Here is a 20,962-nt window from a genome sequence, read left to right on the forward strand (position 1 = left end):
GCGGTGTTAGTGTGCATCAGAGAAGGAGGCTGATGGAGCTCAGAAACTCCTTCTGTATCTGCAGAGTGTAAATAGCAATTTGCAGTTTTTGCATTTAATCTATTTTCAATAAGAAAAACATAAATATACCTGTAGATTGTTGATGAAAGCATGCATACTTTTCTACCTAAAACTCTCAGTGCTCATTTACAACAAATAAAGTAAAAGGAAAGAGGTAAAAGCCTACATATAAGCACACTAAAATTATGGATAAGAGGTCTTCAATGTAACTCAACTTATTTATATAATCTTAAAACTGGATACTCTACACAAGATTTATCATTAAAAATATTGACACAACAATGTATAATTGATACTATTTCCTTTTTCCAGTCTTACTGACATATAACTGACATTCAGTACTATGTAATTTTGAGGTATACAGCATAAGGCTTTGACTTAAAATACCGTGAAATGATTGCCACAATAAATTTAATTAACATTATCTTATATTTGATTTTTTAAATAGATTGAGAGCCTAACATTAGGGAGAGACCAAGATGAAACGTATTTAGTAAGGGAGTCAATGGACATATTTAAATGCCTAACCAGTCATGACATGAATTCTGGAACCTTCCATTCAGGCCTAAACATCCTCCTGGTTCAGCGATCCTGCCCACCCACTCACACATTGTAATTAAGTGTCTGTTACAAGTAAAATAGCACCCAGAAAAAATTCTAAACCTTCAAAATGTGTATAGCCCTTATGTGAAATGGTAAAGATAGGATTTGAGAAAGGAAGACAGACCCTTTTTTCCTCCTTTCTGACCTGTACAACCCTCTTTTCCCTGAGTCACAGAGTAGTTGGACCATCACACCTCAGTTAACTGTCTGCTGCTGAACTTCATTCTTCCACACACCTAGTTATCCACTTTCCACCCTGGGCCAAATCCTCCTACTAATTCCAAGCCTACTGATGAAGCTGGCAGAAACTTTTCTCAGTCGACTCTCTCTTTCCCACCTGACTTCTATTTTATGAATTATCTCAGCATGAAACATCACTCTCTACATGACCCTTGCCCTCAGCTCTAGAGAATTTCCATAACCTGTTAGCCCTATGTCAGTTTTATTCACTGTGTGATACACATTACTTATGGCATTATTTGTGGGCATTCTAGGACATGATCCAGAAACTGGGAAATGAGTAGCCATGCCTTGGAGGATCTCATAGTTTTAGCTAGGAAGCAATATCCATGTAATTATTACAATGTTAAAGTAAACTTAAAAAAAAAAAAGTATGCAGAGTACCTGAAAGCAAAGAACAGAGATGCACTGGAGAAGAGATGGGGCCATTTCCTAAAAGATAACATTTGAGATGAGTGCAAAAAGACAAGACAAGGTCCATCAGCAGAAAATGACTTGGGATATAGTAGGTGAGGTGAGAAATGCATTTTAGGCAATGGAAATAATATTTATGAAAGCCTAAAATATTACCAATTTCATCTTAATTTTTTAATACCTTTTACCTGCATAGATTCCCTACTCTTCTATTAGCATCTCTTTCTCAGTTAGCCCCAGCACAATTTAGAAAATTAACACCTACTTCTAGCCCCTAATTTTTGAGTTCTCACACCATCACGATAAAATATCCAATCAAAGCACAGCTCCAACAAATGAATAATTTAATAAATTGCATTCAACTAGCTAGTTAGACATGTGAGACATAAAAAATGTGGAATATATTTCAGATAGATTTATATGTAAATTAAGAAAGGAAACTATACAAGTATAGACGTAGAAAAAAATATGAGTATTTTTTATAATCTTGGAACAGATATAGCCAAAATGTGACCTCAATACCAGACACTATAAAGAAATTTAACCAATCTTATTTAAAAAATTAGATGTGAATATTTGGCAAATGCGAACATGAACAAAAATTAAAATGACACTGTAGCTTTGTCCCTTGAGATCTAATTCCACCTTTTTTTTAATCTACTCTCTATCTCTTTGCCTGAATAGACTTCTAAGGCCTCCAGAAATCATTGAATCAGTAGCTCCTGGGGATGCTTTGGTTTCCCTTGGGCTTTACCATGGAAAGCCCCAGCAAGCTTGATGATCACTTGATCATCAAGCAACACTTGATGTGTTGCTCTGTCAATGTCCATTGTTATTCCCAATTTCCAGAAATCTCTTCCTCCCATTGTCCTTTTACTCTAGAGGTGTCTACTCTAGGTTACTGCTTAATCCCCTGTGGTTTCCTCCCTTCACCATACATTTTAAAACACGGTCCTACAATCTTCATAAATTTTTCTCAAATTATCCTAATTTGATTGGGCTAGAGGTTTTCTGTCGGGACGCTGACACATATACTAGGAAAGAAATTGAAATGTTTATAACAGACAAGGATTACTGTTTATAATATAAAGAAATCATTGCAACATTAACAGTAGTTACTATACTAAGAAGATTCCAAGTAAGTAAACTGAAGCTCAGAGAGATGAAGTCACTTGCCCAGTCATAAGGCCAGTAATTGCAGAGTCAATGATCAAATCCCATCTGATTGCAGAACCCACGTTCTTAATTATAATGCTATACTCAGAAAAGAAAAAAATAAGATTAAGTGATTTGAACAACAAAAACAGTTACTACTTAAATAGCATTTACTATCTGTAGAGAATTTTCTAAACATCATATTTATATTAACTTATCTAAATCCTCAGAAAAACCTAATGATGTAGAAGGGTTAACTAATGTGTTCAAGGTTTTTTTAACTAGTAAGTAGTTTTCCAGCATGAATACACGGATTTGAGAATCTGTGAGTTTCATCTACATACTTCACTGGTTCTTAGTGGTGAATAGAAAATCTACTTGAAAATAAATACAAATGAATATGCCTAATATATCAAATAATCAAAGAATTGAAAATAACTTGAGATATTTCTGTTTGTAAAATTGGCCAAAATAGTCAAGATTTTTTAAAAGCTAATTTGGATGATATTGAAAGAAACTGGGCATTATCCTATGCTACTAAAGGAATAATATTTCCTGAGAACCTAAGTATTTATCATTAGATTATCCATTAAACAAATAATGGTACAGTTGTAAATGGGATCAATTCCTTGATTCACTTTTTTCCACCATACACAAAAACTCAAAAGGAAAGAACAAAATGTGAGACAGGAATCCATCAAAATCCTAGAAAAAAAACACAGGCAGCAACCTCTTTGACCTCAGCCCCAGCAACTTCCTGCTAGACACATCTCTAAAGGTAAGAGAAACAAAAGCAAAAATCAACTATTGAGACTGATTCATCAAGATAAAAAACTTCTGCACAGCAAAGGGGAATAGTCAACAAAATTAAAAGGCAACCTACCAACTGGGAGAAGATATTTGCAAATGTATTATCAGATAAAGTGCTAGTATCCAAAATCTGTAAAGAACTTAATCAAACTCAACACCCCCCCAAAAAACAAAAAATCCAGTGAAGAAATGGGCAGAAGACATGAACAGATATTTCTCCAAAGAGACATATAAGTGGCCAACAGACACATGAAAAAATGCTTACCATCACTCAGCATCAGGGAAATACAAATCAAAGCCACAGTAAGATACCACCTCACACTGGTCAGAATGGCTGAAGTTAACAACTCAGGAAACAACAGATGTTGGCAAGAATGCAGAGAAAGGGGAACCTTCTTACGCTGTTGGTGGGAATGCAAGCTGGTGCAGTCACTTTAGAATACAGTATGGAGGTTCCCCATAATTTTACAAAAATAGAGCTATCCTCAGATCCAACAATTTCACTACTAGGTATTGATCAAAAGGTTACAAAAGTAGTATTCACCTGCACCCCAATGTTTGTAACAGCAACATCCACAATAGTCAAACTATGTAAAGAGCCCAGATGTCTATCAAAAGACGAATGGATAAAGATGTGGTATAGATAAATATGAAATATTACTTTGCCATCAAAAATAATGAAATCTTGCCATTTGCAATGACATGGATAGAACTAGAGGGTATTGTGCTATGCAAAATAAGTCAATCAGAGAAAGACAAATGCCATATAATTTCACTCAGATTTGGGATTTAAGAAATAAATCAAATGGTCACAGGGGAAGGGAAGGAAAAATAAAATAAGAGGAAAATTGAGAGGAGGCAAACCATAAGAGATACTGAACTCTTGGAAACGAACAGATGATTGCTGGAGGGAAGAAGAGGGGAAAAGATAATTGGGTGATGGGTGTTAAGGAGGGCACTTGATGTAATGGGGTGTTATATGCAACTGATGAATCACTAAATTCTACCTCTGAAACTAACTAACTAAATAGATGATAGAGAGATAACAGATAATGAGACCATGCAGCTCTGACAAAATTAAGCTTCATAGATCTACCCATGGACAGGGAGATGAAGCAGAATTACAGCTTTCAGGTTTAGGAAAAGCTTACAACATTTCTGTTTCTGTTTATATAAATTCTGTTTGTGATTCCGTTTACATAAATGTGATTCTGTTTACATAACTTTGCCTATGCCATAGAGTAATATCTAAAAGATGTCCACTAAAGTACTCACAGTGATTACCTCTGCATTGGACCTGTGCCTGTAAGAATTAAACATGCTTTTCCCCTTCCCATGACCAGAGGGAGCAGTCTGTGTGGGCTAGATGTTGGTTTCCTTTGGACGTTTGAATCAGATACCTACATGGCTACATAACTTGCCAGTGTACGTGGCACCTGCCTCGGGATGGTGTTAAACTTAAATATATTTTATCAGAAAAGAAAAATGCTCTTTTTAGTTTTAAATGCTCTTTTTACTCTTACATAGTTTTCCTCCCCAACCTATAATTTAGTTTGTAGTTTAACTCTGATTCTAATCCACAGTAATAAATAATATTTATTGGCCTCACCAATTATTTACTTATTTTTAAAATATTTATTTGGAAGATAGAGACAGTGAGCAGGGGTGGGCGGTGAGTGGTTGCAGGAGAGAGGCAGAGGGAGAAGGAAAAGCAGACTCTCTGTTGAACAGAGAGCCCCACTCCGGTCTTCATCCCAGGACCCCGAGATCATGACCCAAGCCAAAGGCAGACACTTGACTGAGCCTCCCAGATATGCCATGGCCTTGCCAGTTTAGAATACTGGATTAATCACTTGAACTATTTCCCACAAATCTATTCAATTATGCTTTTATGCCAGAACCTCCCTAGAATTCTCTGGTTCTTAATCAATTTCCAAATTTCTCTCATCCAATCTTACAGCCAACTTACTGAGCTCTCTTTAATATCATGCACTTGTGTGGATGGTTTTCAAATTCAGTGGGTGTCAATCTCACCATATTAAAATGCTTTTACTAGGGCACCTGGGTGACTCGGTGGGTTAAGCCTCTGCCTTCAGCTCAGGTCATGATCTCAGGGTCCTTGGATTGAGCCCTACATTGGGCTCTCTGCTCAGTGGGGAGCCTGTTTCCCCCTCTCTCTCTGCCTGCCTTTCTGCCTACTTGTGATCTCTCTGTCAAATAAATAAATAAAATCTTTAAAAATAAATAAATAAAAATAAAAATAAATAAAATGTCTTTACCATTCTTGTGTCAGACATGACAAACTTTCACCACCTTCTGCATGAATTCTACCCAATGGCTGATATCCAAGATCTATAAGGAACTCCTCAAATTCAGCACACACAAAACAGATAGTCATGTCAAAAAATGGGTAGAAGACATGAACAGATACTTCTCCAAAGAAGACATACAAATGGCTAACAGACACATGAAAAAAAGTTCATCATCATTAACCATCAGGGAGATTAAAATCAAAACCACATTGAAATACAACCTTACACCAGTTAGAATGGCCAAAATTAACAAGAGAGTAAATAACATGTGTTGCAAAGGATGTGGAGAAAGGGGAACCCTCTTACACTGTTGGTGGCAATGCAAGTTGGTACAGCAACTTTGGAAAACAGTGTGGAGATTCCTTAAGAAATTAAAAATAGAGCTTCCCTGTTACCCTGCAATTGCACTACTGGGTATTTACCCCAAAGATACAGATATAGTGAAAAGAAGGGCCATCTGTAACCCAATGTTCATAGTGTCAATGGTCACAGTCACTAAACTGTGGAAAGAAACAAAATGCCCTTCAACGGATAAATGGATAAAGAAGATATGGTCCATATATACAATGGAATATTATGCCTCCATCAGAAAGGATGAATACCAATTTTTATATCAACATGGACTGGGCTGGAAGAGATTATGCTGAGTGAAATAAGTCAAGCAGAGAGAGTCAAGTATCATATGGTTTCACTTACTTGTGGAGCATTAACGAATAACATGGAGGACATGGGGAGATAGAGAGGAGAAGTGAGTTGGGGACAAACCAAGAGAGACTGTGGACTCAGAAACAAACTGAGGGTTTTGGAAGGGAGCGGGGCGGGGGTTGAGTGAGCCTGGTTGTGGGCATTATGGAGGGCATGTATTGCATGGAGCACTGGGTGTGGTGCATAAACAATGAATGCTGGTACACTGAAAAGAAATAAAATAAAATGGGGAAAAAAGGGGGTTAATGATACTTATTTTCCTGGTGTACTAATGCTTATAATATGTTGATAAATATAAATGAAACAATATGGGATCGGGAGGGAGACAAACCATAAGAGACTCTTAATCTCATAAAACAAACTGAGGGGGGAGGGAGGGGGTGGTTGGGTTATTAACATTGGGGAGGGTATGTGCTATGGTGAGTGCTGTGAAGTGTATAAACCTGGCGATTCACAGACCTGTACCCCTGAATCTAATAATACATTATATGTTTATAAAAAAATAAAAAAAAAATTTTAAAAAATATGTTGATTAGTAAAAGACAATATTTGTAAAACTATAAACTAAGGCTAATGTCCAGAGAATACTGTAGTGTCCATAAATGATAATTTCTCTCTCATCTATGAAGTTTAGATTCATTCATTCCCTAAATATTTATTAGGCATCAACTATGATTTAGACACCATTCTAGGAACTAGATTTCAACAGTAATCAGGACAGCCATGATTCTTACAGTAATAAAATGTATATACCCTAGTGGGAAAGACCAAGGCTCAACAATTACACTTTTTGTTATTTTATTAACATTGTGGAAAGTACAATCAAGGAACATAGTGTGATACGAAAGCACCAACCTTACCACCCATAACTTTATTTTCATTATTTCTCTCATATGTCCTTTGTTACTAGAGTTCATGTAGACATTTGCTCAACAATATTAATTTTGATCAAATCAAATTTGATCAATTATATATCAAGTGCTCATTAAAGCAAAGATCTGGGCTGCTCACTCTAAGGGATAATGCAAAGTATATACCTTAGTCTTTGGTATCAAGAATCAGTAGTGGAAGTAGCATTAGCAAATAAGTGCCATAATAATTTAAACACAGAGATCCCCAGATGTGAAAGACTTCAACCTGAAGATGGTATCTGAAATGGCCAATACCTAACGATTATTATCAATCAATTATGCCTTGTAATCTCTCAGAATCTTCCCTCCTACCCAACAGCCACTGCCTTAATTTACCCCTTATTATTTGTCACCCAGATTATGAATAGGTCTTCTAAATGTCTTTCTTCTCTAATCCCCTTCCTCTTTGTTGCTAGGGTCTTCTGTGCAAAAACACGAATCTGATCTTGTCACATCCCTGCATTTAGGCCCTACATCCCTGCCAGTGGCCTTTTAGGTTTGCAAATAAAGCCAACATTCTCAACATGGCATCTGAGCTCTCACATGACCCAGGTGTCATGATCTGGTATTGCAGTAAACTTACATGCTGAAGTCTAGCCATAGTGATGTTCAATTTCCAATTGGCCTGTATTCTCTCAGATCATTCTTCTTGTCTCCATTCTCCATTATTTCATTTTCTAAACTCCTATGCTCCTAGGTTCAGATCATGTGCCATCTTTTACAGGAGAATTTGCTGTAAATTTCCAATTTCTGACAGGAGTATTCATCTGCTCCTGTGAAACTTGCTGCCTACCTCTTTTAGCTGCTATCACCTTACCCACTTGTCTGCTTGTCACTTTCCCCCATTAGACTGTGACTTCGCTGGCAAGGACTTTCTTTTCTTTCTTGTCTTTTTCTGTCTTTGTCTCTTTATGGTATCACCAATATATAATTTTTTTTTAAGATTTTATTCATTTACTTGACAGAGACATAGAGATCACAAGTAGTCAGAGAGGCAGGCAGAGAGAGAGGAAGAAGCAGGCTCCCCGCCGAGCAGAGAGCCCGATGCGTGGCTCGAACCCAGGACCCTGAGATCATGACCTGAGCTGAAGGCAGAGGCTTTAACCCACCGAGCCCCTCAGGCGCCCCACCAATATATAATTTTTTGTATGGATAAATGTATGAATTCTTCAAGTAGTAGAGGTTTTCCAAGGCATAGAGTTAAACTAAGCAAAAATGGCTAAAAAAAAAAATAAAAAAAAAAAAAAAAAAAAGGTATAATCTAGTAGATAATGGGAACAGGTCTAATTTGGCAAGAGCAGCAATTTTCTAAAGCAAAACAATAGATAAGTTTAAGAATATTTGTCATTAGGTAGAGCTTTTGGTGATGAATATTTCCTGTTTTTCATTGTCTAATATAGTAGTCACTAGCCACCTAGTCTGTCTGAGCACTTGAAATGTGCCTACTATACTGGAGGCACTAAATTTTTAATTTTACTCAAGTCTAATTAATTTAATTTTAAATCTAAATGGCCGCCTGTGTGGTCTACTATACTGGACAGCACAAAAGAGGCAAATTTGCAGAAGGCCTTCTGATATCAGTGTAAGAAGACAGTATTTTCTGGAGGTAATACAGAAAAATTTGAAATGCTCTAAACAAAATTGACATAATCCAAAGAGTGTCTTAATGCACTATGAGATCTAAGTACTAATAAGCAATGATATAAAAATATGAAAATCATATACTGTTATAATTAGTGTTCTGGTTATTTCTAAAAATTTATTTTGTCCTTCATTTTAATCTTGTAATGAAGTAAAGATATGGACCATAATTTTTTTTTTATCTAACTTACTAATATTAAGCGATACTGTAATTTTTTGGCAGTCTTATAGAATTGGAGTAAAAAAGCTTGACTATCAATTATTTCCTTATAATTAATTATAGTAATATAGTAAAATGCACAATTTGTGATTTTGAAAATATTTTAACTTTTCATTGCATGTATTTCATATAATAGGTAGATAACATGCTCATCTAATTGATCTGCATCCAGAAAAATTTCAGTATTATACAGCTAGCTGATATGGTTTAGATATAAGGTGACCACATTTCTTACACTCCTGGGGACAGTCCTAGGTACATCTATACATATGAGTTGACACCTGTTAGATTCTTAACATCCTCTTTCACCCTTGAAAGTGTCTGTGTTTAGATAATAAATTATATGGTCACATTTATTTACCCCTACCACAAATTGTAATATAATTATTATAGAAAATATGTGCATTAGACTACATAACAGTAAAAACATCCAATATACTTATCCTATTTGGTTGTTTTTTTTTTTGTTTTTTTTTTTTTTTTTTAATTTCTGGCAGTGTAAGCATGAGCAGAGAGCCTGAGATTCTCAACTAGGTGAGAGAATCAGAGGCTGAAATGAAGATGTTCTTAACATATTTGAAATGCTTATGAATTTCAAATTGTGAGATAAACTTCTTAAATTGGTAGACACAATTGTGTTTTCCTCATATGGCTTATCAGGATAAGTTAAAATGATTGTATAAAGCATTCAACACAGCACTTGGCAGAACTGATTAGTGAATATAGCTGTTCTAATTCTTATTGTTATTTCATGTTATTGTTCTTAATGCTAGCTTCCTGGTCTACTGCCCATTTGTGCAGGTGCAGCCGTCCCGGGGTGAGATTTGGCCAGCAAGAATGTGTCCAGCATTAGGTAGCTCAGATGGTCCAATCCTAACAGGACACATAGGGCACCAAAGATGGATTCTAATAGGCATCAGAACAGGCCAGGTGTAAATCTACACTAATCTGACCAAATTTAGCAAGGGAAGCGATATGACAGAGGTATCTCTCATGAGTTCTCAAGGAGGAATACCTGCATTTGTATGCTTATAAAATACTACCAAAGTGCTGCCTATTTCCATACCTAAAGCAAGCTTGCTCATGCTCATTTCAGATTACAGAGGCATTATTGTATGGAGGGAGACTAGGGCTGCTACATCACCTTACTTAAATAGAATTTCTGCCTCAGAACTTGCAACAATAAAAGACAATGTTTAGAAAATACTGTTTCTGGACACCTGGGTGGCTCAGTGGGTTAAAGCCTCTGCCTTTGGCTCAGGTCATGATCCCAGGACCCTGGGCTGGAGCCCCGCATGGGGCTCTCTGCTCAGTGAAGAGCCTGCTTCCCCCTCTCTCTCTGCCTGCCTCTCTGCCTGCTTGTGATTTCTGTCTGTCAAATAAATAAATAAAATCTTAAAAAAAAAAAAAAAGAAAATACTGTTTCCTAGTAGTTTTTTAATAGTTATGATTATTTTCTAATTGATTTGGATATCATGATAGAAAAACTATATGGGGGAATGTGAACAAATATATAAGGAAAAGAAAAAGGAAAAATAAATTAATTCAAAACAGTGGTTATTTTAGACTTTTAGATAATGAATTTGTTTTTTGGGGAGGAAGGACTAATGAAATCTTTCTGAAAATCTAAGAAGTTTACCTGGAATTTAAAAGCATTCAGGCAGTCTTAAATTATTTAAAAAATATATATTTGTGATATAAGTGTATAATCCCAGGAAGGAAACAAATTCAAACATACCAAAGATGTTTGGAAGAATTTAAGGCAATGGATGAATGAAAGAGTCATATGGATATGTTCTGAGAGTTAAGTTGAGATGCATGGTCATTATGTCAACCTGCTTGGCCATCAGCTGGAGACCCAGGGCTAGGGAATGAAGAGGCAAGAGGTAGAGGACTTTGTTTTAACATGCCTCAAAAGAAAATTGTAAGCTTCTGGAAGAGAAAATGCTAGGATCTAAATGATAATTAAGGAATTCCTTCATAAGTGCCAAAAGTAGGGTGACTTGCACATGGTAAGAAGCTAAGGGAGGGTAATAATTAAATGGAATTGAGATGAGAAGAAGCAGCCGTGAAGATACAATGGGGGCAAAGTGCAGTAAGTGATTTAGCCTTCTTGTTTATTCTTTGTAAGAGAGGAGGAAGCCATTCATTATTTTCAGGTAATACTAAATTGGGACATGTTAATAAGCTCAATGGGGTTAGAAGAACAAAGCAGCGATTCCTATATAATAAGCACATGAACCAACATATTAATTAGATTCAGTATGGAAATTCATCTAGAAAACACTACTTTAATTGACATAATCAAGCAGAGTAAACGAAGGGTTGACAAAATAGTTTATTCTTGTTTTCTTTTTGCTTCTCCATGCCGCCTGATACGTAGCAAGTAAATTTTTTATATTTTCCCTTAAACTTGGAGAGATACTTGGGCTTTTGCTCAATGTAAGAATGATTTTCATTACTCTGAAAGGATGTGTGTTTTGAATTTAACATCAATGCTATATCTAATGGTTCAGACTCAGCCACTCAGGCCCAGAGAACAGGATATATGGGAAAATGTTGCTGGATACTTTTGCCAAGAATTGACCAGGAGATCAGGACATCAAGGGAAAGAGATGGCGTTCCGCAACAACCAGGGAGAATGGGGAGTTTTTTAGGGGATTAGAACCAAGATATTGTCAAAAACAGCTCAGATTTCAATAGGAAGAGATTTTGTTCAGAAGAAAAACTATTGCATTAGGGAAAAAACTCTGATCTCAGAAATCTGCAGCCATCTTAAAATTAACAGAAAGGCTTTTCTTGTGGAGGCTAAAGAGGAGTAAACATAGATCAGCAGAGTCTTTTGAAGGGAAGTTGGACAAGCAAAAAGAAAGGACCAGTTGGGTATATCAGGGAGAGTGTCTCACTGATTCCCAAGAGAAACCAACATGGAACACATTCTACTTGCTTCTGCTTGTTCTGGCTTAGGAGCAAGCAGAGTTCAAAAGCCTGGAGGAAGGAGAAAAGCTTGACTGAAGATTGGTCAAGACAAAATAGAAGGTTAAGAAATGATCAGTTCTGGGACCCCTGGGTGGCTCAGTTGGTCAAGCATCCACCTTCAGTGCAAGTCATGACAGGATCCTGGGATCCATTTCCTTGGGTTTCTTGCTCATCAGGGAGCCTGCTTCTCCTTCTGCCTGCTTCTGCCTGCTGCTTCCCCTGCTTGTGCTCTCTCTCTCTCTCTCTCTGAAAAATAAATAAAATCTTAAAAAAAAAAAAAAAAACACTGGGTATAAAGCTATACACAAAATTCAAGAAGACAGGATCACTAGGGAAACTAGTGTAAAAGTTTGGCCTTGTTTCAGAGTTGGAACTACAGGATAATGGGGGACAGATGTTGGAACAGTTACACCAGGGGCTAAAATCCTTATGTAGGTCCCCACACATAATTTGCCAAATGCCTTGCATGGTTGGGAGAGTTACCTAGCAAATGGAGGAGGAGCTGGGATCAACACAAGAAGCCCCTCACTGAAGCAGACTGAGAAAATAGAACAAATTCCTTGGATAATAAAAAAATATATATTCAGAATGTGTCTCCAATACTGTATATGAAATTTTTCTTGGCTATTTCATTGTAGTAAGTGGTTTTAATTAAAAATGAGGATATCTGGAATACCATCTGATAAAAGTGGTTTTTTAAAAAGTATTTTATTTGAAAGAGAGAAATAATGAGCAGAGGGAAGGATAGAGGGAGAAGAAGACTTCTCACAGAGCAGGGAGCCAGATGTAGGATTCAATCCCAGGGCCCTGGGATCATGACCTAAGCTAAAGGCAGATGCTTAACTGACTGAGCCACCCAAGTGCATCCTGACAAAAGTTTCTGAATTAAGATTGTCCTGAGTGATTCAAAAAACCCAATTGCCAATCTATGTTCTCCCAGATAGATATATATTAACAACAGTAATATTAATGGTGACTAATACTGAGTATTTGCTGTCTGAACCACAGAACTGAGTTCTTTCATTCATTATGTCACCCTCTTGATAACCTGATGGATAGGTGTTATTATTATTTTGCAGATAGTGATAACCTTTACTACAATCCCATCATGTAACTAAATGAGGCTCTGAACATTTAATTAATTACTGAAGTTCATGTAGTTCCTAAGGGCAGCACCAGAAATTGAAACCAGATGTTTCCAATTTCAAAAGCCATGTTCTTTTCCACTACTCTAACTGCGTAAAAGACAATCCAATGAGTGTGTTTTCATTATGTGATGCTCTACTATTTTCAGATTGCTGATACCCCTACACATACATACACATTTGGACTGGACTTGTATATTTAATATCCTCAGATCATTCCCACTGTGATCTCTGGAGGTCTACCTTCTTTGGCTTAAATCACCTTTCTTCATAACCTTTGTACTATACTACTTCCCACTTGTGTATAAGTTCTTGAGCTTTCCACACTATGAGTCTTGCCTGCTCAACTGAACATCAGGAACTTGGGAGCAAGGACGCTACTATAGTATCCTTGATGTTGCACAGAGATTCAAAGACATTGGTTGATGATATTTGTAGGATGAAATTAAACACAAAAGTTGATGAAATAGCATTCATAACAGAAATAATGTCTGATATACATAAGTCTTAACTGTACTTGCCAGTTTAATGACTGTCATGCTTCTGTTCTAGGCTATTCAAGGATTTGGGGATTAGAGAAAGGAAAAGGAACTAACATCTACAGGGAGCAAACAGCTTCCCAGCCACTTCATATATATTCTTTCACTTAATGGAAGCCCTTCTGCCCCTCTTACAAAGGAAGAAACCAGTAGACACTGTCAGTGTATTCATAAAGTTGAGACCTGAAGTTGGATTTCTATGATGTTAACACCTGTTTAAGTTTCTCCCCTCACACCTCCTCCATTCAGTCATCGAGTGACCCCAACAACTTTTCATTTAAAGATTCCTCATTACTCCATAACAGAACCACCTCAAGAGCTAATCAAAATGCATTTTTAAATTAATTTAAATTAATTTATTTAAACTACAAGTTTTCATTTTATTTTTCTTCCTCTGTGAGTATTCAGCTGTCTACTGTACTAAGTGAGACATGAAAAAGATTGACAAACATATAAAACAATGCCACTGCTTCTATTTTTTGTTTCGGAAAAGGTAGTTATTTTTAATAAAATATGCTTTTATGTTAACATATAGTAAGGTTATTGCTGTTACTTTTTAATGAATTAAAATCTTCATTTTCCAGTTTAATTTTTTTCCCCCGAGATATTTTTCTGGAGGTTTATAATATTTTTAGATTTTTTTTCTACCATCATTTTTGAACTTCATGTGTGCCATTTTTCTTCTTCTTTTATAATAATTCATATTTTTTCCCTTGATTTTTTTCCAACTTTTTCCTTTACATTTTGGAGTTACACTGTCTATATTCAGAGGTTTTTCCAGCTATTTTGATATTCACACTCAAAGTCTAAAGTTAGACAGTATATTTTATCCTTCTTAACATATTAATATAGAAACCATAGAATGCTTAACAGTGATTAACCTTACAAATTTAAATGATATTTTATCTAAAATTTTTAGTCTAAGCCCACACATTCAATACTTCAGTGTTGTTTATTGCATCTCTGGTTTAACTGCTGATACAGAAGCTATGTATAAATATAACCCACAGAAAAACACTCTGATATTCAAGAATTTTTAACAGTGTACAGGAAACTCAAAAATTTGAGAACTTTTCTTCTAAGCCAACATCAGGGTTTTTTCAATTTCTAAAAACCCACGAGGGGGCAGAAAGTCTAATTTCCCACTACCCTACGTGTAATCAGCCAATGCCTAGGAACTGGAACTTTTAAGAATCCTTTGTTTTATATTTATTTTGTGTTTATTTTGGATTCTAGGATCTGATTTGTGCCCCATCAGTAAATAATTTCTGCTTAACAAATAAATTGAATCCTTTAATATCCTGCCTCCCAGATTCAGCTACAGCATTAGGAAGCAGTGTGTCCAGGAGACAGAACTGTGTGCCTGAAGAAACAGAAGGGTAAAGGTTCAATTTGAGGTCACATCGCACAGGATTATTTTAGATAATAAATATGGCTCATTCCCTTCTTCAACAAACATTTGTCATATACTACTCAGTGTGGGCATTATTGTTAGACCCTGGGGAATCAGAATTGAATACGATTGACACAGCTCCTATAGTCTTGGCACTTATGTTTTGGGGAGAAATAACCATTATTAAATGAATTTTACAATTAATGGTTGGATTATATTTATAGTAATTATGTTTATAGACACCTATAAGATGTTATAAGGTCCTACAAAACATATAGAAATGAATTATGTTGGGGGCGCCTGGGTGGCTCAGTGGGTTAAAGCCTCTGCCTTCGGCTCAGGTCATGGTCCCAGAGTCCTGTGATTGAACCCCACATCAGGCTCTCTGTTCGACGGGGAGCCTGCTTCCTCCCCTCTCTCTGTCTATCTCCTCTGCCTACTTGTAATCTCTGTCAAATAAAAAATAAATAAATAAAAATTTTAAAAAAAAAAGAAATGAATTATGTTGTTAGTTACCTGCTTCTATAAGCCAGAAAAAGGCTTAGGCTAGTTTCTTCCTGTTTAGAGTAAGGAGAGTGATGCTGGAGGGGAGAGGATCTTTCCATGTAACCCTTGGCAAAGGAAGAAGAAGAGAGGAAAAGAATCTCAAACAGACTCCCTACTAAGCATGGAGCCTGCTGCAGGGGCACGGGACTCTATCTCAGGACCCTGAGATTATAACCTGAGCTGAAATCAAGAGTTGCTTGCTCAACCAACAGAACCACCCAGGTGCCTAACACTTACCAAATTCCTATTCAGATTATTGATTCAATTATTTGATCAATTTCTGTTTTTTCCAGTCATACATAAGTTCCATGAAAAAAATGGCTATTTTTTATTTCTTCACAGCAGAACTCTGTGAATCCAGCAAAACACATGATATATGGTGAGACAAGGTAGGTGCTTAATACATTTTCATTGAGGAAACGAATGATTACCACATCTATCCAGAAGGCTTAGTAGAGCTTCCTAATAGATTCCTATTAGATATATATTGAATTTTTCTAGTTATATAGAACTTATAATTAAAAGGGACTAACAAAGGCCAAGGATTTTTTTTTAAGATTTTATTTATTTAGAGAGAGAGCATGAGCAGGGGAGTGGGGGGTGGGCAGAAGGAGAGAGGGAATCTCAAGTAGACTGTGTGCACAGCACAGAGCCCCAGCCAGGGTGCAATCCCAGGACCCTGAGATCATGACCTAAGCTGAAATCATGAGTCGGACACCCAACTGACTGAGCCACCAGGCACCCCAAGGTCAAGGTTTTTTAAACAGTAACTAATTTTTGCTAAGCAAGAGTCTATCCTACTATATTAGTATGACAAGATATTTTCATTCAGAAACAAGGAGTTAGTAAATACGAAATGCAGAGTTTTCTTTTGGCCAACAAATGGCAAGGCCAGAGACAACCAAAGAAAACTAAGGAAGAAAAAACAAAACAAAACCAAATTAAACAGAGGCTATGGCTCAATACAAACGGCGCCATAAGTAGGACAAATGGGAACAGACAGGCGAAGAGAGATCCAATGAATGAGGATGAACAAGAAAGAAACTGGAGAAACAGAATTTATCAAAATGGCAGTACAATTCATGGGATAAGAATAGAGGTTGGCGAGCACATTGTGAGACATAGGTGACGAGTAGCGAGGCGAATGGAGAACAAGGAAGTTGGGAAGAGAAGGGGAAATAGACTAAGAAACAATCTAAGTTTCCTTGGGTTGGTAAATTTGAACTGACTCTCTGGAGAGGAAGAATTAATGATTTGAACAAAATTCTGCTTACAAAAGCTTTCTTGTAATCTAATTTTACATGCAGAATACAAATGACTGATGCATTCATTTCATAAGCCTACCCATTTAGTAATAATACATTATCAAGTAAATACTCCAATAAGAAAATAACAGCCATTTTAGAGTTATATCAAAAATACCTAAGTTGGTTAGCATGCTATCAACCCTTTGATCATTAAAGTGGTGCCTGGGAGCACCTGGGTGCCTCAGTGGGTTAAGCCTCAGCCTTCAGCTCAGGTCATGTTCTCAGGGTCTTGGGATGGAGCCCCACATCGGGCTCTCTGTTCAGCATGGAGCCTGCTTCTCCCCCTCTTTCTCTACCTGCCTCCCTGCCTACTTGTGGTCTCTCTCTCTCTGTCAAAGAAAGAAAGAAAGAAAAAGGTGTGCCTGGAAAGACTCTTTTATTGTTCTCCTGAAATTGTATACATTTCTTAGTGGTACTAGGGCTGTTTGCACCCTACTTTAGCACCTTCACCATGTCTGTGTGTGTGTGTGTGTGTGTGTGTGTGTGTGTGAGAAAGAGAGAGAGAGAGAGAGAGACTGTGGTTCTAATAAGCCTATAATAAGATTTATAATAATTATGTTATTATAATAAGATAAAAGTTATAATTTGTCCCCATTTCTGGCAAGGACCTCCTAAAACCCTTGAAATTTCCTAAGTGATGAGAGAGATAAAGGTGTTTTTTGTTATACATCCCACACCTGAGTTTTTGTCGATTAGGTAACTTTTGGCAATGTGGCTTAAGGATGGGGGCTAATTGCAAGAAGAACTAACCATGATTAGAGGACTAGAACTTTCAGCCCCACTCCCTGATTTTCCAGAGGGGAGAATAGCTAAACATTGAGTTTAATCTGCAATAGCCAATGATTTAATCAACATGCCCATGTAATGAAACCTCCATTAAAAATCAGGAAGGACAAGATCTGGGGAGCTTCTGCATTGCTAAACACATGGAGATGCAGGGCAAGTGGCATTCAGAGAGGGCAGAAACTCCATATCCGTTTCCTCTTCCCTTGCCCTATGCACCTCCTCCATCTGGCTGTTCTTGAGTTATATTCTTTTACAACAAACTGATAATCTGGTAAATAAACGATTTTCCTGGTTCTGTGAGTTGCTCTAGCAAAGTAACAGAACATTAAGGCGAAGTCCTAGAAAACTTCAATTTGTAACTGGTCAGTCAGAAGCGCAGGAGACAACTTGGACTTGGCAACTGGCATCTGAAGGGTGGGGGGGCAGTCTGTGGGATTGAGCCCTTAACCTATGGGATCTGTCACTATCTCCATGTAGATAAGGTCAAAACCGAGTTAAATTAGGGACACCTGGCTGGCTCAGTTAGCTAAGCATCTGACTCCTGATTTCGGCTTAGGTCATCATCTCAGGGGTATGAGATTGAGCCCCGCATCAGGCTAGGAGCGCTTGCTCTCTCCCTCTCCCTCTCCCCCTCTTCACCCCTGCTGGCACATTCTCTATCTCTCTCTCAGTCAATAAAATCTCTGGGGGGGCGGGAAGAACTGAGTTAAATCACAGGACACCCAGCTTTGTGTTCAGAGAATCTAAGAATTTTTTGGTGTGAGAAAAATGACCACATATTTGGTGACAGAGAGGGCCAGAAGTGCAGTGGAGTACTGAGAGTAGAGGACACACACAGAGGAGTGTTTTCCCTTAGAGTTATGGTAAGTAATTTATCAAAGTACTGTTTTATGAAAATAAGTATATTCATATAAAGACTTAATATAGTTCTTAACATAAACATAAGACTTCAAAGAAATTCATGCTTGAGCAGAAATTACTCATCAGAGCAAACATGCCCCCTCCATATACTTCAGAAGAAAAGGTGTAGTTTTACACTGGGTCTGTTTACAAACAAGGAAAGGGAATTTCATATTGCCATTCAAATTCTACAAAGTAATTAATATCCCCTTATCTTCAACCTTTATAATGTAGACAGACAATAGATAATTAAAACATAAAGATAAAAATCAAAATTCCTTTTAGCTAAGGTTCTCTTCATGTTTACCTACCTGTTGAGTGGCTCTGATAATTGGTAGCAAAATTAACTAGTTTTAGTGCAACCTTCTTTTACCCACAACCCAGTCTTTAGGAAAATCCTCCCACACAGATCAAAGTATTTGTACAACCAAGAACAGAAAAATTGCTATAGTCTAAATGTTTGTATCCTTCCCCCTGCCAATCTCCAACCCTGCTGCCATTCATGTGTTAAAAGCTTAATGCTCAGTGTGATAGTGCTAGTAAATGGGGTGATTAGTTCATAAATAGAATTAGTGCCCTTATCGAAGAGTTCTAAGATGGCTCCCTTCCTCTTCTTCCTCCTGAAGTTCTAATGAGAAGGATGCCTTCTATGAGATAATGGGTCCTCAAGAGACACTAAACTTGCTGGCTCCTTGATCTTGGGCTCCCCAGTCCCCAGAACTGTGAGAAATCAACTTCTGTTGGTTATAAGCCACCTAGTTTATAGTATTTTTGTTGTGGCAGCCTGAAGAAACCAATACAAAAACAAAGATTATGAAAAATAATCACTGTTCCAGCAAAAAGATGGAAGTCTTCAATTATTGCTGGGGGAAGAAGTCCTGTGTGGTTTTGTTCTTTTGGCCATTTATGATGTTTGCAGCACGGAACATATGGCTTAGACATTTCTTGTCACTTCTGTATTCCTCCCAACTCAACCAGAAAGAAAACTTGTAATGAAGATAAGTTCACCCTTCTAATGCTAACAGCTGTTAAGAGTCTCATTTGATTGGGATATAAATAGATTTTGTGAAGATTGGTGGGTTAACCAATGATAATACTTAGGAAGCAAATTAGGAGTATAAATTGTTGACTAAAAATAACTGCTTCATAGGGACCCAGTCCCATAGTGAGTGGGAATGAGTAAAGCACGGTTCCTTCTGGGAATAAAGAACTTTCTGAGATGAATTACAAGTAATAAAAGAATAAAGCCCCACATTCTTAACTGATGAATGGAAATCCCTGAGGAGAAAAGCGCTCATTTATACTTTTCTCCTTTTGTGTAAGGCTGATTTCTAAAATGTTGATTTTATTGTGTGGACTCCTTCTTTTCTGCTCGCAGGTTTGTCTGGACAGAGAAGGTTGTCATATAATTGCTCTGATTATTTTAACTCAATTTTGTGAAATGTTCTGGGATTAATCATTTCTTTTCATCCTTTGATTGATACTTCATTTATGTTAGAAGCTATTAAGAAAATATATAAGATGCATTAAGCAAATAACAGAGATCTTTCCTCTCCTGCTCATTCTCATTCATATTGCAAGGACTGCTTCCCCTATCACCTTGATACATACCACACCTCCCTCATTTTATTTTTTCCATAATACTTAACACCATCACCATATCATGTGTGTGGGGAAGCATCATTCCACTATGACCCCCCTTTGTGCCCCCCAACCCCATGAATCCCATCCATGTAGAATGCCCTACTTGGTTTGTTTGTTTGTTTGTTTTAAGATTATATTTATTTATTTGACACAGAGAGAGAAAGAGAGAGAGATCACACGTAGTCAGAGAGGAAGGCAGAGAGGGGGGAAGCAGACTCCCTGCTGAGCAGAGAGCCAGATGTGGGGCTCGATCCCAGGACCCTGAGATCATGACCTTAGCCAAAGGCAGAGGGCTAACCCACCGAGCTATCCAGTTGCCCCATGCCCTACTTTTGAATCCAGGCAGGACCTGTGAGTTGCTTCTAGGTAAGAAGTATAGGATATCTCTCCCTTGATTAGGTTGAATTAAATAAGATTCCTTCTTAGCAAATTGAAGCAAGAAATTTTCCTGATGGCCTTGAAGAGGGAAGCCACCGGATTCTGAAAGGCCCACAAGGTAAGGAATTATGAGGACCTCCACAAGCTGAGAATGGCTCCTAGCGATAGCCAGCAAGAAGACAGGGACCTCAGTCCTATAGCTTCAAGCAACTGATTTTTGCCAACAACTACATGATCTTGGAACAGAACCCCAAGCTCCAAAAAGGACCTCAGC

The sequence above is a fragment of the Mustela nigripes genome, chromosome 14 (assembly GCF_022355385.1).
Source record: "Mustela nigripes isolate SB6536 chromosome 14, MUSNIG.SB6536, whole genome shotgun sequence".
Taxonomy (NCBI): domain Eukaryota; kingdom Metazoa; phylum Chordata; class Mammalia; order Carnivora; family Mustelidae; genus Mustela; species Mustela nigripes.